The sequence below is a fragment of the Amblyomma americanum genome, chromosome 1, assembly GCF_052857255.1.
Source record: "Amblyomma americanum isolate KBUSLIRL-KWMA chromosome 1, ASM5285725v1, whole genome shotgun sequence".
Taxonomy (NCBI): Eukaryota; Metazoa; Arthropoda; class Arachnida; order Ixodida; family Ixodidae; genus Amblyomma; species Amblyomma americanum.
The window spans coordinates 388,916,950-388,935,440 of record NC_135497.1 but is presented as its reverse complement, the minus strand read 5'-3'; the positions used below and the strand labels follow the sequence as shown (position 1 = coordinate 388,935,440).

The 18,491-nt window shown below is 47.6% G+C and overlaps 1 pseudogene; it reads right to left on the bottom strand.

Moving 5' to 3' along the window:
• Positions 1-11,784: 11,784 nt before the first annotated feature.
• Positions 11,785-18,491, bottom strand: LOC144123125 (uncharacterized; annotated as a pseudogene).

The following is an 18,491-nucleotide window of genomic DNA, read 5'->3' as shown; positions in this document are numbered from 1 at the left end:
TCAAAGGACACCTTTTCATCCAATGGCGTCGGCCGGTTTTCACGAACCTGCTATCGTGACAATGCAGTTAGAGGAACATGAAATGGGATAGTCCCCTTCCTGCATTGTCGGGGTTATAGTCCAGTTGCCTCTGCATTGTCACGCCAGTCCCTGCATTGTAATGCTACTTCCGCTAGCAGGTTCATGAGAATCGGCAGACGCTATTGGCTGGAAGGGGTCCTTTGACGAGGAAAAGCGGCTTTTTTCTTGAGTTGTATCCGACTATACCTGTTTTAAAGGGGCTCTGAAAGGCGCTCTAATAAAGTTGCGGTATGCCTGGGATGTTAAAGCCTGGCGCTTCACAAATATTGTCCACGAAGAATTTTTTAATGCGCTTTGTAGAAGCTGAGTTATCTGTAGTTAAATCTTGAATTTCAGCGTCTTCGCGCCTTTCCCTCTCCTCTCGTCCCTTTTTGCACGCTGGAAGGTAGGCGCTCCTTCGCCGAACCCCCTCTGGGAGCGGAGCTTCCCGACCCGCCGGAGCTAAGCGGTTTATTGGCCGCGGCCACGGTAGCTGCCTGACGTCTGAAAGAATCTAACCAATGGCCACCTCTCACCTTGTCTACGCAGATGCGGGGGACGGAGGAGGGTGCGAGCATGAAAAAGTCGCCGGGAAGGACTCGCCAACTTTCGTGCGTGATTGTGGGTTCTCTGCTGCTTGTAGAAGTTTATTATTTGGTTCAGGTGTTTATGACAGCACAATGCAGTGATTGGGCGCAAGTTGATGTCCTCTCCACGGAAGGTGTTTCAGAGCAGCTTTAACGAGTAGACCAAAGGGCCAAACAAGCGCATAGGCATGCTGGAAATGTAGTGATAGGGGATCACCAGAGGGCGAATAAAATGGAGACTTCAGAAATTTTTATGGTGCCGCATTTCTTGCGATTAACCAGCCTCTTTCTTCTGTGGGCTTTTTCCCCCCTGCAAAACACCGTTTCGCATACAGAATATTTGATGGATATAGATAGAAGCACGAAATTAAGTCGGTAGATGTAATTTTGGCTGGCTGCACGACTCATGGTCATTGAATGACAGTTTAACAAGTTGACCTACTTTAATTTCCGAAAGATAAATCAGGATCATCGACAAACGTTTTAGCTAATCCTCTTAAGTATTATGAGGAGGTCGCAGAATATTCTTCGCCGGAAGTTCTAGCCGTCTGTCGCCATATTTTGCTATTCAACGCAAGTGCCAGTGGGTCTCTTAAGTATTACGAAGGATGGCAAGCTCGGAGAGTCGGTTGGAACTGAACATGGTCGCAGCAGCGCAAAACATGACGGACAGAGAAAACACAAATGAAAATAGGACAGAGAAACAAAAAGAGAACACACCAGTATTTCTTGTCAATCAATATGGCGGCCAGACTGGGATTCAAACGTACGCCTTAAACTAGGTTTTTGCTGGACTTGCGTAGACTACAAATTTTGGGTTGTCGTTAGCTATACATGTCTTGCGGTAACTCACACAAACAGAATATGTCTCCTTCGCTTTGCATAATGCTCGCCTGCAATTTAGCACAACTGAATTCGAACATACAGACTTCGAGAAAAATGTGCGAGTCTCAACAATGTATGAAAGCCTAAGCCATTCTCTCCTGCATTATCCACGTTTTCTTTTTTTCTATGCAGTGCATGCTATGTGGATCCACTGGTTGCCGAAACTGCTGCAGACTTCCCCTGAAAATAGAACAGCGGAGCTGGAAATACTGTGACGTCCGACTCTTGAGAAGTGCTCATCCATAACGAATTGCATACAGGCATGAAAGCGAACGGCGAAATAAACATGTGTTAGTTGTCTTTGGGTGTCTCTACTAGTTCGTCAGAGTTACTCGCTGTAGGGGAACTAGAGAGAGTGATCGAATGACAATACCTACATGAGATCATATTTTCGGCGTCTCCTTGTCTGTATGCGTTGTAACCGAGTATGGGCCACATTTACATTACCTGTACCCATTGAAACCTTTCATCAGTGAGAATTCAAAAGTGACCCCACTAAAAAAATAAATAATCAGCCATTTTACCGCTGAACGCAGCCTTTCACACTGAGTGCTTTTGCGCAAGAGAGAAGCAAAGGTCAGTGCCAATAAAGATACATGCCCATTATGGCTAAGAAAATGTTAGCCTTAGATTAGCAGCTGTCATAAGTTTTGCAGAGAGTTCTGTGTATTCTCAAAATACTTCACCCTGCGTTCCCAAACAAGTTGTGGACGGCTCAGAGGTTCTTGATCGCCAACATCTCACGTGTACTGAGTGTCTTCAAGAGTTTCGACAAACAGCTCTGGCCTATTAATATACGGGAGGGAGGACAGGTGGTGGAATACGCAAATTTTCGGAAAAGGAGTAGTGCAGGGCGCCGGCGAGCTCGTCTTGTTGGGCTTTATTTTTCTTATCCACTGCATATCTTGTTCCGGGAAATTAACCCCCTGGATATATTTTTTCACCTTTATTGAAAGATGGGCAAAGTTATTGATTACTGTTCACACCCTAGTAAAGGTCGGTGGTTCTGGCTACCTTGTCTCTTAGGACTTCCGGGATTACGAATACTGGGAAGATGACCAGTACAAAATGCTTATATTAGAAACATATTTGCATCGATAAATACAACTGACAGCCAAATGACTTCCTGGCTTCCCAGTGGATCGTCTCCGCGGCTACAAGAGTGTGCCGTCTGCCCACCTAGCACCCCAGAAGTTCTGCCTGGAGGCAATAAAATGAGCAAAAGATGCAGGGGTCTCGCTTTTTCGAGCGCCATTCGCCGAAGGTGACATCAGGACCTCGGCCTGTCGAAGCTGCTGGTACTGATATTTTGCTTCCTCTCGGGGAAGAGCTTTCTCGACCAGTCAGGCTCGTCGGTCCTGCCTTGACATTTCTTCTCCTATCATTGAGCTTTTCGGAAAATAACAAGAGGATCAGTTAGTGCCGCGGGCCCGGCTGCTTAGCACCCTGGAAAAGCAGGGGATTAGTGTCCACGCTAATGCGGTTTGTCGATACAGCTGTCCCGCTGACACCCGAAAGGAGTGCACTTGCGCGTCCACTCGCCCTACGAGTGCAATGTAAAAAAAAGGAAATAAAGACAATAAACCAAAAATGCATCGCACCGAAGAATGTATAGACAGTTTCTACCGTAAAGCACAGATCTACTTTCGCCTTTCCTTGATTTCCTTCTGCTTGTATGTCTTGTAACATGCCCAAAATGTATGGAATAAGTTGAGGGCTGCTGTTACTGGCTGCTGAGGAGGGGAGGGCTTAATCAAGCATTCGTTGCTTTTATTATTCCTTCCTTTATAACTTTCTACTCAAGGAAATAATAATACTAATACTACTACTACTACTACTACTACTAATAATAATAATAATAATAATAATAATATTAATAATAATAATAATAATAATAATAATAATAATAATAAATTGCAAGATATTGACCCAGTAAATAGGACGTAGTGTCCTTTTTGATGGGCACTGACACGTTGTAATGAAACTTTTTTCTTCAGTTTCGAGAAGTTGTATAATCCTACTTCACTGACCACCCTAACAACGTAAAAAGCAGTACAATGCTCTTTGATCTATCAAGGAACATTCTTCCCTCTGATTTCATTGTGAGCACCGCAAGGAAAGTCGATAGTAAGCTTTGCTTCTATGATGTTCTATTTTTTCAGTAATTATAATTTATCCTGTCGCTCCATCCTTTTGCCTGCTCATCGGTTCATGATAGCACGCGGGAAGTGTTGGGCAAGTCTTTCAGGACGGTCGCCTCTGTGCATCGCGTTGAAACACAGTGTTTCTAGTGCTACGGGAACAGCAGTGTGGCACATGAGGTTTCTCTCAGCATCATAATACTGCAAATATCAGTGACTCACAAGAAGGGAGGAGGAGTTTGTTCCACTGCAGCAGAAATATCGCGTTAAACATACAATATGTCTGATCGCTGCGCATTTTTAGCTATACAGTGTGTCCAGGCTAACTTTAGCGAAGGGTTAAAAAATAATATATTTGACTAGGCCAGGGAAACCACTTAAATACAGCTACCAGCCGGCTTGCGCATCTAGGCATTTTTTTGTATTGCTATTAAGTAAGCAGTAATTAAGATAATTTTTCTAAATACGTAAATATTGGCTTTAGACAGCAGATGTGAAAAGGAAAGTTGGAGAGCACCTTCAGAAACCCCCATTCCATTTATTTGCGATAACGAAAGCCTCACGTGTATCTTCTTTTTCAGCTCCAAAGAAAGCCAGCGAAATACAAGAAAAATCACCTAACAAGCGCATCCGCGCGCCACGATTGTGCTGCTCTCAATCCTGGTTTCAGTGAGCGAAATCAGCTGCTGGCATGGCGCGACGACCCCATTGCTCCGGCAGGCCGATATGTCGACGGTGGTTGCACCGTCACGCTTGCAGACTGGCTCGCGCGGGCGTCGCAACCACCGTCGACATATCGGCCTGCGGGAGCAACGGGGGTGGTCGCATCTTGCCAGCCGCTGATTTCGTTCACTCAAACCAGGATTGAGAGCAGCACAATCGTGGCGCGCGAATGCGCTAGTGGCGTGATTTTTTTTTGTATTTTGTGGGCTTTCTTTGGAGCTCGGAAAAAAGATACACGTGAGGCTTTCCTTATCACAAATAAATAGAATGGGGATTTGATGATGAATTTTTATGGCGCAAGGGCAGCTATGGCCAAAGAGCGCCATGTCACAAGGTATTTTTCTTTTTCTCAAGGTGGGGTCAGAGACCCATTTCCCAAGCATTTCACCCTAAATAAGCCGAGCACCAGACCAGGGGAAAGCTTGTACCCATTGTATCACCGGTGGGTACCCGGCGGCACTGGGGATCGAACCCCGCACCTCCCGCATACGAGGCGGATGCTCAACCACTTGGCCACCGCTGCGGTAGAATGGGGATTTCTGAAGGTGGCTCTCCAACGTGGCAATTCACATTTGCGGTCTAAAGTCGATATTTATGCATTTAGAAAGATTGTCCTAAATGATAAATAATTAATTAATGGCAAAACAAAAATTGCCTATGATGCGCAAGCCGGTTGGTAGGCGTATGTAAGTGGTTTCGCTGGCCTACCTCAAATATCTTCTTTTTTAACCTTTGGCTAAAGTTAGCCTGGACACCCTGTATAGCGACAGAGGAGTACTTACACTTGAGGAGTACTTCAGAATGTGCCAATATAGTATGTGGGCTAGCATTATGATAGCGGAAACAGAATTTCGTGCCGTATGCAGAAGTTTAGCGGGTGTAAAAATGTGCTCCAAGCGCAAGCATACTAGATGGATTGAAAAAATTGGTATTGAAGTTGTTTCAACGTCTTTAAACTCAACCGCGGAGGCTATATGTGTGTAAAGCTGCTTTGGAATGCTATTAAAAAGTTCCAGAAATCCTCGTATGCCCAATTCGCTTTTAATAAGGCTCAATATTATCTTGCTCCAGATTTCAAAATATTACCAAAAATTTATTAAATGATCGGCATAAAAAACAGTAAACTGCGCAAAACTGCCAATATTTTCTTTTGGTTGTTTTTTCTTATATTTTCTAATAAAATATCTTTCAGCCATAAAATGATTACACTAATAACTTACCATTGACAAACCCAACATATTAATAGCAGAAGCATTCCCTTATCCTTTCGGTGACTGTTCGCTTCCCTAATACGTGTTTCATAACGAGCTCTTGATTTGTTTGCCCATGTCTGCTCAATAGGACTTGCGTTGATAATCTCTGGTTCGAATAAATAAAGTGCGTAAAGCTTAAACAACGAGCAAGTCTTTATTACACCAACGGGGAGTGGATGTTACATTATAACACTATCGCTAGATCCGGCTACTAACTGCGCATGCTCTAGTTCTCGCCGCTGCGCACAAAAGGCGCCAAGCATGTGTGGAGCCTACCACGGTGCTCGGCAAAGCGTCACTCTCTTTTCTTACTCGGTCATGCCAGCGGCGCGAGGAGGAACGGAGAGCCGTGCCAGCTGCCCGTGTGGCGCAACTCAACTTTCAAGGACAGCGTTTCGCTCTAAAAAAATATCGGCGATATGTATTCACACCTCCAAAGGTTCTTTCTTCGCCTCCTGAGATGTAGCTACGCCTCTCAGTACGTTCCTGGTAACCACGCTGTTCTTGCCGATGTTTTATTTCGAGCGCCAGTGACGTGGCGCTGGGGCTGGCGAAGCAACCTAGGTCTGCCTAAAATGTGCCTCTGCGGCTGCAACCGTACTAATCGCCACGGAGAATCCAGTCACTACCTAACAGTTGATGCTCTAAGGGCACATTTTCGACACCTCTCCCGGGTTCCCTTCCCTCATTTTGCTAGCCTTCCTATTCCAGGCCACGTACATCATTTGCAAACACCATTGATGCACACCGCGCCATTCTGCCGTCCCTGCAGTTTACGCCCACTTCTAGACCGTCCTCACCACTGTGGAGCCTGTACCAACCTCGTGTGCTTCTTTCCAGACACGGAATCAGGAACAAGGGTGGTTTATCGCCAACAAAACTAAAACAAGTCACACTTGAATATTTACATGAGTACCACAGAAACCTGCTTCACGTCTACACCGACGGCTCAGGGAACCCCATCAGTTCTTCGGACTTCATGTTCATCCCCGTAACGACAACAGTAATCAGAGTTAAGACATCTCATCAGACGGCTTCGACTGGTGCAGAACTGCTCTTCCTGTCGCAGTTCAGCATATCAGTCAAGAAATCCTCCAGCAGTGATCTATTTTCGCTGATTCCAAAGCAGCCATCCAAGGCTTTCAAGCTGCTCTTTGCCGTGTATCCCATGAACAACTGATCGCGTAAATCCGAACTACATCACTCTGACATGAACAAAGGGCACGATTTTATTCACCAATGGCTACCAGGACACAGCGGCATCGCATGCAATCACCGCGCGGACGAGGCTGCGTGAACTGCCCACCCCGACGGCGGTTGTATGTTCACCCCCATTTTGATAGCAGACGCGGCGGTGAGGCTTCGCGTACTTGCGCGGGAGATCAGGCTTGCCTCGTGGAATTCCGTCCAGTTTTTGAACTCAAGACTTTCATCCCTGGGACTCGACCGAAGCTCCGGTTTCCATCCGGACTACCACGATGGGAAACAATTTGGCTGTGTCGCCTGTGGCTAGCTTTACCTTTCACGAAGCATTACTCTTTGTAATCTGTATGGTTAATAACACTGCATTTGCCATCTGCGGGTGCGATAAGACTTTCGCCCACATTATTTGTGTATTCCCTGCAGAAAGTGCCGAAAGGCAGACTCTGCCGTACGCTGGAGCGTGTAGATCCACGGCCGCTAACTCGCGGCCATCGTGGACACTGAAGGCCTCCCAGGCACTACTCCGCTTCCTGTGAGCGTCGGGCCTGCACGATAGGCTGTGACTTCAACGCATGCTTATTGACTTCATTTACCTGTTACTCTCTTTTCTCCTTCCCCTTTATATCCTCTCATACCTTTCCCACTGTGCAGGGTAGCAAACTGGTTCCTTCTTCGGGTTAACTTACCTGCCATCCCAGGGCAAAACATTAACAACCGTGGTTTGTGCTTGCAATTGTTCATTTTTATTTGGTCGACATGCATATTGACTTCATTTTTCTGTTACTCTATTTTCTTCTTTCATCCCTTTCCACCAGTGCAGGGTAGAAAACTGGTTTCTTCTTTCGGTTAACTTACCTGCCATCCCAGGCCAAAACATTAACAACGGTGGTTTGTGCCTGCACATGCGACCTGCCTTTCCTTCTCTAGCTCTTCCTTCTCCTCCTCCTCCGATATTCACGTTGCCTCAGTCCTGTTTGATATAAAGTCACAGAGGCGATATATCACCGAGTGTCAGTAGAAACGGCAAAGGACCTTGTCCTCTGCACTGTGATGAAATGTCTTAGGGGTAATATAGCTCTGCAAGGACAGCATGGGCCATTTGCATATTAACTGAGGATTGTGAATCGTGTGCTCTTCAAAGGATCAAAATTCATTATCCCGCTAAGCCTTTGGGCACAAATGCTGGTAGAGTTGCATGTCGACCAAATAAGAATGAACAAGTGCAAGCACAAACCACGGTTGGTAATGTTTTGCCTTGGGATGGCAGCGGACTTTCATGGCGTGATTAATCGCGGTCCCACCTGTGAAGAATATGCCTGCTCCCAACAAGCAGGAACATCCTTTATGAGACCGCCACTAGGGCACTTCTAGTTTCGGGTGGGTTTCAAGTACCCGGAGAATCGTACGTCGCCGTGTTTGATGCATTCTCCAACTACACACATGTGCCATACCAGGACAATAGCAACTCTTGAAAAGTAATTTTAAAGCTCGCTGCCACTTTTGCGCTCCACGGGACCCCAGTTGAAGCATGCTCTGACAACGGACTAGTCTAGTCCGTCTAGTCTAGTGAATTCTTGGCATTTGCATGAAACTTCGAAATTAGCCACATCACATCTAATCCGAAATTTCCACGCTCTAATAGTCTCGCCAAAAAGGGTGTTCAAATTCTTAAAGGCACACAAAATAAGAGCAAGTCCTCCAATGAAAACTTACTTGTTAGGTCACCTGAATTACAGAACCTCTCTTACGGTTGATGGGAGGTCCCCTATTGAGCTGCTTATGGGGCGACGCCAGCGCACTTCGTCTTCCAGACTTCGCTGTGAGACCAAAACAAGTTCAAAAGCATGACCAGCCTACTCTGGATCGTCACTGACGCCACTAAGTCCTGGCGACCGCGTACGCTTCAAGGATAACCGCCCGTGTAACACCAACGCACATGGTTCAAGGCATAGTCGCGCCAGGCTCATGCCATGTTGTTACACAAGATAGTAAAGAACTGCGCAGAATCCATATATTCTGCTTTTGCACGAAAGATATCAGCCGGAACAAGTCCCAGAGAAGTCTCCTATGCTCCTGGAATACACTTGCACAGCAGCGAGTGAGCGAGCACTATCGTCCGCAGAATCTGCAGCTCTGCATCCCAGCCTACGAACGAACCAACCTGATAGTGATGCACGATGACCATTCAAGCCACAGTCACCAGTGGGCACACGACGTTCTGCAAGAACACGCCGACGGTGTCACAAGTTGATGTAGAATGGTTATTTCAGACTTGCGGTTTGAACTGAGTGGCAAGCTTCCCAAAGGAAAGGGGTTGTGTGCAGCCTGCGCTTGTGCAGTCAACCATGCGCATCTCGTAACAACGAAGCTATATTATACACTGTAAAACTAAAGCCATCTCAAAAACCGAATGTGATGTTATTCCTGCAGCCAGCGCGGCCCTAGATTATAAAGGGCCGAAGTTCTGCTGCGTGCTCTCAGTTTTCATCTACTGTTCCCGTCTCGAACTCTTCTGGCCAACTGGAGAAGATTGCAGCATCTGCACTTGCCTCGGCAGGCGCCCTCGTGTAAGCGTCAAGCCGGGGGCGGGCGATCTCCGCAGCTACTGTACAAGCGTTCTGTGCGAGAGCGGAGAAAAGCACCTCGCCGTGGTTCTTTCATGTCGCCACTAGTGTTGTAGCGTCTGCCACGACGACACTCGCTTCGTTGGACAGTGGAGGCCCTCCGGCCACCATTGGACCACATGGCGACGTCCAACCTAGATGTCTAGGCGTCGTTTCATGAGCGTGGCTTCAGTGTAGCTGCGGTCGCCGACCGGGGCCGCCTTGACCAGATATGGCATTATGAACAACCTCTGGTTTAATGCGCCTGAAATGGATGTCATTGCTAATACACTATTGAATCCCTGCGCAGAATACAAGTGTATTGTTTCACAGCGACAGCTGCGTGGGTGCCGTTCAGCGAGATTGTGTGGGTGCCGTTCAGCGAGATTGTGTCGCCGCCCACGCACGCAATATCCCCATATCTCTACACACATGCGTCATACAGCCTGCACAGTCGTCCCACTAAACCACAGGGTCAACCTGGGTCCCAACAAGACCAGCCACACAACCCTAATGTACACCCTAACCCCCGCCACCAGACCGGTTAACTGCTCATTGCGCTCGAATACTCTGATTTTCCCACGCATCAACCACAAATCCGTAACGACCTTGCGTGACGCACGCAAACTCCCCTCCACCCCAAAAGCAAACCTCTATACAGAGTAACCAAACACTCCGAATGGTATCTGCACTTGGTACCTCCCAAGCTGTCGCTGAAATTCGCATTACCATAACAGCAAACGTCCGGTCACTTATCACCGGCGCCGACTTTACACGCGGCACCCCTACGACCCATCACTGCTCACTGCACCCCGTACACTAACATTGTCAGTGCGCAGTGCCGCTGCCAAACCCCACCCTCCCACCTTCACATCAGAAGGTACTCTTTCACTCTTAAACTCCCGAAATCTAGGACGTTCTACTAATACCAACAATGGCAAGTTTTACTCATTGAGCCCGGTGCTGTTCTGCTTTTACCGCGAAAAACAAGGTAGGCTCATCCATCAGATTGTTTTTAACGCTAGAGAGCAGGAACAGTCGAAAAAAAACAGGCGATCAAAGGTTGTGATGCGAGAAATCTGCGTTACCAGTATTGGTTTAACACTTCGCATTTACGTTGATCGCCTTTGCCGCCGCTTCTGGATGTGGAGGCGCTCTGGGGGGGTGGGGGGGATTTTCTTTGTACCGGAGTGTTACGGTAGGTAAGGCGCTCATGAGGTAGATATATTTTTACCGATGGGTGTGATTCCGGAGGGAGGCGGCCTTTTGGTGGGCGAAGGTGGGTGAGTGGAGCTTCTGGAGGGTGGAAGTGGCTGAAGGTTCGTAGAGAGGAGATGCATTTTGACGGTCAGCACGCAGCAGATGTGCATCCACCGGAGGCTGCTTCCGGAGGGTCCATCCCCCCCCCCCCCCCCACCCCACACACACACACGTAGTTTGGCAACGGATTGAGGAATGGCAGGACACTTGCGGGAATGTTCCTCGGAAATAGGCTGTTTCTTGCAGAAGCTAGGACAGTGGCAATGATGAAGACTTCGAATATGCCTCCAAAAGGCACTTGCACATAATTTCTGAATCCGAAGTAATCTCCGACTGCAAACCTGTATGCGGTATATAGTATGGAATAACGTCTAGGCAAATGATATTTGGTTGTGCTGTGCCTGTTGAACTGTTCAAATAAACACTGCGGATTTCAGAACCTGCTGTCTCTAATTGCGGCATGCATTGATGGATAGCTTCTCTAAAAGCAGCTTTTTAATTTTGTTATGTTAATAGCAATCAGGAGCCAATAAAGCAATATATTTTCAGAACCAGAGCGAAACTAGAAAAAGCGTAATAGCTTATGGGTTAAAGGATCATTGAACACTGGAGTATTGCGTAGTCCACGAATATCATCTTACGGCAGGCGTACATTCCGCAAGACTACCCAGTACTCTTACCCCCCCCCCCCCCCCCCGCACCCGTGCTCAGGACTACTAGAGAGTCTTAGCATAGTGTGCACTGGCCTGGCTCTATTGCTGACAACAAGCCGCCAATTCGCAATCGCAATGCCAGTACACGTGCTAAAACTCTATCCGACCCTCATTAGGATTTCACATAATCCCACCTCCCGTCATGCCCATTTCCTCACCGCTGCGCCTGTCACACCGTACGCTCTCTTTAAAGGGCCACTGCAGAGGTTTTAGAATTCGACGACCTTAAAGGGGTCGAATGTGTGAAACTTGCAGCCAAAGCATGCAAAGTCCCTTTGGGCTAGCATTTGAAATGGTGAATGAATGAATGGAAAACTTGAATGTCAAGGAAGATTCTCGTGGCGTAGGTGGGTCCCTCAGTCCAGGGCCCCAGTGGCCTTTGAAGTCTTGCGATCTCTGTCGATCAGTTTGAGCTGTTCTTCAGGCTTCGAGCAGGGCAGCGCAGCCTCCCACTGCTCCGGTGTTGGTGTGTTGTTTATTGCCGCTGCTTGCGTTTTCTGGCAGGCCCATGAAACGTGATAAAGCGTTGAGAGTTCCCCGCAGAGCGGGCATTTGCTGTCATATGTTGAAGGATACATTTTGCTTAGTAAACTGAGATTGGGCGAAACACAGCTACTCATGTTCACCAGTGATATACATTCATTTTTAGACTCAGAGTTCATTACTGATTGTGCGTTTCTAGATGTTTCCACGGCTTTTGGTAAGATTAATCAACTTCCTATACTAAAACTCAGTCGCCTTAACATCGATCCTGTAGTACTTAACTGAATAATCGCATTCCTTTCTAACCGCACCCAGTATGTCAGAGCTAACGAGACTGACTCCCTTGAGGTACCCGTCCAGTCAGAAGTGGCTAAGGGATCCGTCTCGGCTCCATTGCTTTTTCTTATTTTATTAATGACTTACCCAATTGCGTTTCTAGCTCTATTTGTCTTTTCGCTATGACTAATCTACCGTAAAATAACTAATGCTTCTAATGTGACATAATTCCAGACCGACCTAAATAATATCACTGCTTGGTGCTCTCTTTGGCAGATGGAACTGAACGCTGCGAAATGCAAAACATGCGAATTTCTCATGGTCAAACATTCTGTCCCAGTTACTCTATTAATCATTCTCCACTTAAACTTGTAAGTACCCTGGAGTACACATTAATAATAACCTTTCCTGGAAGATTCATATTAGCTACATAACAGACAAAGCCAATCGCATGCTTGGGTATCTAAAACGTAACTTTTCACTAGCTCCATGTTCACTGAAAAAACAGCTACATACTACCTATGTCCGACCCAATCTCTAGTACGCTTCATTCATATCGGACCCTGGCCAGGCATCAGTGAATACAACCTTGGAGAGTGTACAAAATCGCTCCACTCGTTTTATCAATTATCACCGCACGGCAAACGTCATTAACATGAAACAAAGTCTAAATTTGCCCCTGTCGCTGTCCGTCGTAAGATTTCTCGTATTTGCCTCTTCCATAAGATTTATGACCATAATGACCAACTCAGATCATGCCTGATCATAGCTGCCGCTCATGTTTATGCACGTGTCGATGATCGCTATAAAGTCGCTATACCAAAAACGCCATGACGTATGCACATTCATTTCTACCAAAAACATCCAGTGACTGGAACCACCTACCTGCTGCTCTGGTCGCCACCACCGACAACCACCTCTTTCGTACTTCACTTACATATTTTGAACAACTTTTTTTTCTCATTACTCGCACTTGCAGCTCATCATGTTCAAGGCTGTATGATTAATCCATTTTTTTAATACTTTGACGCAAAAGCATCTAACTTTATGCTGCATTCTGTTCAGTCTATTGCGTATCTAATACCTACCCGTGTGCTTTAGATACGTGCCGTTTTTGTTTTTTTTCGTTATTGTTGTTGCCTTTATTTTTTCCTTTATTTTTTTCTCTTACTGAAATTGCAGAGTCGCATTTGTATTTCTGCCCCTCCCCTCTACAATTCTTTTGTAAGCCCTGAGGTAAAAATAAATAAATAAATAAATAAATAAATAAATAAATAAATAAATAAATAAATAAATAAATAAATAAATAAATAAATATTAGTCTGCAGTAGTCTCCAGGCAACCAACTGTTCTCTACTGAGGTTTTTTTTGGGGGAGGGGGTAGGTCCTCTTGAAGGCTCGTTGGTGTTCCAAGATGGCTCCATACCGCCTAGTGACTGCATCCAGTTCCCTCCGCTTCGGTGTGCGCCTCCCGGTGGGCGTATGCTCGGTCGTTGCCGTCCGCACGTTGGTTCCCTTTGACAGCGTCATGGCCTGGTGTCCACGTGATGAAGAATCTCGTAAAGGTGATTGTTCTCGCCCCGCCGGGGTGGCTCAGTGGTTAGGGCGCTCGGCTACTGATCCGGAGTTCCCGAGTTCGAACCCGACCGCGGCGGCTGCGTTTTATGGAGGCAAAACGCCAAGGCGCCGGTGTGCTGTGCTATGTCAGTGCATGTTAAAGAACCCCATGTGGCGAAATTATTCCGGAGCCCTCCACTACGGCAACTCTTTCTTCCTTTCTTCTTTCACTCCCTCCCTTATCCCTTCCCTTACGGCGCGGTTCAGGTGTCCAACGATATATGAGACAGATACTGCGCCATTTCCTTTCCTCCAATTATTATTATTATTATTATTATTATTATTATTATTATTATTATTATTATTATTATTATTATTATTATTATTATTCTCGCCTTGAGTATGCAGATGGCCGCAGTGGATATGCGTCAACTGCTGTACCTTCTGCATGCCGCTTGCGAGTCTGTAATTATGTGTGCATGGGGCTCCTCGCCCTGGCAGGTGATGGCGAGTGCGATTGCAGCTTCCTCATCCTCGAGGATGTTGGTTTTGATCCAAGCGCAGTTGATTTCCCTGAGCTGGTGATCCACAACGCTGGCTACCAAGCCGTATCGTTCTCTGTAGGCCTATGCCGTTGCGTCAACGTATAATACGTCTTTTTTCCCGGCGAGGCTTCGTTCGTGGGCTTCCGATCTTGCCTTTCTTCTCGCCGTGTGTTATGTGGATGCATGTTTATCAGAATCGGGTTGACCTCAATGATCCCCCTGACTGCATTCGGTACGCTCGCTGGGCAGTTGATTTCTCTAAAAGATCGTCATCGGCAATTAAAATCGGCATGGTCGTCAAGCTTCTCCGCAGAGCACAATGCCATGTGTGTGTGTGGGGGGGGGGGGGGGAGGGGGGGGGGGCTAGGTGCCATGATGCCGTAATCTATATTACCTGAACATTTCTAACTCATAAACGCTTGCTTTGAAGGAAGAAACCCAACGCCACCGAAGGCAAAGCCCACTGAGCGTTGTATGGCAGCATCCAACGATGCACGACAAGGTGAGGTCTGCGGCAGCTGAAATTTTAACTCTTATCCCCCGTAGCGTGAAAGCGAGTTTCTTTGCATACCTTCAGTGCTGTAAGGAGAAGCCTAAAATTTGATCGTCGATAACGTCACTATTTTAAATGCTAGCGCAAAGAAACTATATACTTGAATCTTGAATATCGCGGAATTCTGAAAATGTGGCGCAGTTTGCCTTTCAAGGGTGGATCAGCGAGCATACGTGCACGCTCAGTGTGCATTCGTCATCCGTACCGCTATACCAAAACCCCCACATAGTGCCTGGTTACTTCATGGAGATACTCCAACATTCATAGCAACAGCAACAACGCTGTCGTAGATCACACCCCTGGGCTTCTCTGCTCCGCAGCTGATGTTCATCTCGTGGCTGTGGTCGCTCGTCTTGCGCTTGGATACCGGCACGTGACTATGGATTATGCGTAGCAATAAGCATGTGTCTGCGAGCGTGCGTCCTGCTGGTATTGTAACCGCAGGGCGCCTCCTTCTCGGACTGCTTGTACGTCGACCTCGAGACCGTAGCGAGGGGCGAACTGACGCTGGCACTGGCAATTTTATGCCGATCCCAAAACTAGCCTCCCCTGCGGCAGTAGGTGGCACCGTTCGTGTTGCACGGTTTCTGCTGGCTCGCCGCACAAGTTGCTAAGTTGCGCATATATCTTCCTGTTTACAAGCATAGCAGGTTTACACGCTGGGACATATTCAATCTTTTCTGTCATCCACATTTAAAAATTTATTTATAAAAGCCTCATTTATTTATTTATTTTAAAAAATTTATTTATAAAAGCCTCAAATACGTGGTTTTTGGGCGGTGGGAATCGCTTGGGATAGCCGCGTGGTTGAACGCGGTAGACTACAATGAGAAAGTCTTAGCTCGGCCTCAAGAAATCACCTTGAACGTCACCTCACTATCGTTTTCTAACGCCGCGAAGATACGTACATTATTGCATAGCATACTTTGACCGTTAGCGCAAATGTCAGCAGCGACTGAAAACAGACACGGCAACAGCTGGTATCGAGAAAGGCATACACCATGGGGGCAGATAACTAAAGGTGCAGTGCCGGGGGACGCCGAGAGATAAGCAAGCGTTTGGTCAGCAGTCTAGATGGATGAGTAATTTTGTGCGCGAAAAAAGTACGGCGGCGGACTATTGGGAATATTAGAACAATGAGCGCTTCCGCATAGGGTACGCTTAAGACGGAAAAGCTTTCCCCACGCGGAACTTAGTCCATTCGTATTAAAAAAAAACACTACTCCATAGTCGCTTTACCATTTTGTCAGCATCGACTGCATGTCTCTTTCATCGCATAGCATGATGCATACGCCTGTTGGAGCGGTGGTTTGACGCCATGGCCTCTTGATCATGTTAGATGCTTACCGGCTGCCCCTTTTGGCGCTACAACTGGCCACCTTTCGTGCTGGCACCAGACTCGGAGCCGTGGCCAGCTCTTCTCGTTCGCTGTAACCCTTGGTCTGCCCTGGTGGCCAAGGGACAAGGACACAGCCCTGATAAGGACTGTCATCGCCCTTGCTGCTCTACTCCACCGACAGCCTGGCACAGCTGTTTTGGCCCCACAGTTCAGCGCGGACGGCGGCAATAGTGCAGAGCTATTCGCCGCAGATATAAGGCGCGTTCTTGTCGCTCCTGTCACTGAGACGCGAGTTCATAGCCGGACCGCAGCACATGATACCGCTCAAGTGATCAACCACTCAATAACATTTCAATAAGCAGTGAAGAATACGTTTAGGCAAGCAGGCTCGTGGGGGACGCAAGTCTGTTGGGAACAGGCACTTTATCACAGGGGTTGCCTTCTGGTGTAAGAACTGGGAAGCCCTCAAGTGTGTGCTACGAATTTAAGGAATACCTGCAGAAGCTAGCTGATACGTTCCCGGTCCGTACGATCAAAACCGTACGCAATGAAAATGTGCCACAGAGTTGCACTGTTTTTCCCTTAGTTAGTACGCTCCCGGATAATGCGATTAACCGGGAAGTGCTTTCATAATACTGTCAAGTTCCGATCGTACGATACCTTTAGCGGCCAAACAGAAGGAACGCTAACATACGAGCGCGTCGAGCCTGGGAGCACGCGGCGTAAAGGAGAAGAGCCAGAGCAGAAGAGCAGCAGCAGCAACTGGGCGGCTTCTACGCAGTGCGAATGTGCGAGGGTGGAGAGCATTCTAAACACTGCCGTGATGCGCGAACATGCGAGCTGGCCTATCCTGGTCGCACGTGCGGCAGACAGCAACCAGAGTGCATACTCAGCAAACGCGATGGAGCGAATCATCCAAAAACGACAATATGTACAAAGGCCAGCAGCAACGAAACGGCCCAAATAAAGACTTATGCTGTAATATGCCAAGAGGGAATATTAAATACAAGACCTAGAATTCGTAACAGAAGCGAGTGCGTCAGGAATCGCTCGCAAAAACTGCCGTTTCTCGAACGTAAACTCTAAAAATAACGGCAACTACCAAGTGCGGGAAATGATGTATAAACGGGAATACTCGTGAATCATTCGGCCCTATAGATGTGGCTTGGTGGTGGTGGTAAAAACATTTAATTATTATAGAGAGAGGTGTTGGGGTCCGTGACCTGAAGAGTCACGCCCTTACAACCACTAGGTGGGGATGCCTAGTCAGGCACCCCATTGGCGGTTGCCGCAGCCCGGCCACGCTGCGTTAAGGCCCTTTGGGCCTGGAGGGTGCAGCAGCCGGACAGGGTCGCCTCCCAGTCCTCTCGGGTGGGGTTTGGGATAGGGGGTAGGGATGGGTTCTGCTGGCAGGCCCACACCATGTGGTAGGTGTCCGACACCTCCCCACAGTGTGAGCACCGCCCGTCGAATTGAGGATTGAAATGCTTTAGAGTTGCCGGGCATAGCATCGTGTTAGTGAGCAGGCGCAGGAGTACCCGCTCGTTGGCCTTCCCCAGCCCTTTGCAAGGAGTGGGAAGAGTTTGGTGGGTGGATTTGTAGTAATCGCATATTTCCTTAGATGTGGCGTTTCGGCGGCTCTCTGCTGCCCGCAGAGACAGCCGCGAACGGGCACCGGTTGCAGCCGTGCACTGTGAACGACGCGAACGTCGATCGCTTTAATTTACAGCTTTCAAATGAACGCATGCTAACAGAGACAACTTTTTGTTCCGCGTTGCCTGCTTTCGTCCTTCTGTCACTAATGAGGAATGGCGCTGCTAGTATGGCTTGAGCGGAAATTGTTTTTTGGACCGGAATGAAAGCAGAAGGTGAACTTTTGAGTCATTGTAACCTAACTCTGTAAGAACCCCACCATAACGCCGCGATAAACACAAGATTGCTATATGCCGCACAACGCTCCATGTTTCCCGCGCTTCGCAGACGCATACGGCGTGCGTGTTTGTGTCCACAACGGCGTGCCCACATCGTTCAAGCATGAAAATTGTGCATGAAATTTCCAGAAACATTGCCACAGTTCCAAACCTAGTACAATTTGATCCTGTTATAACCGAGGTGAAGGAGCCCCGTGATTTCTACGTTATAGCGGTTGCTTCGTTGTAGCAGTACGCGATCTTTGGTTGGAACTGGCGGATTCCAATGGGCATACCTGTCACATTGTATACGGAGGACAGCATAGCTAGAGTTTAGCGTGCCGCCGATGTCCATCGCTGGCGCCTTCAACACGCGGACCGAGCGCGCACCTGGTGACAT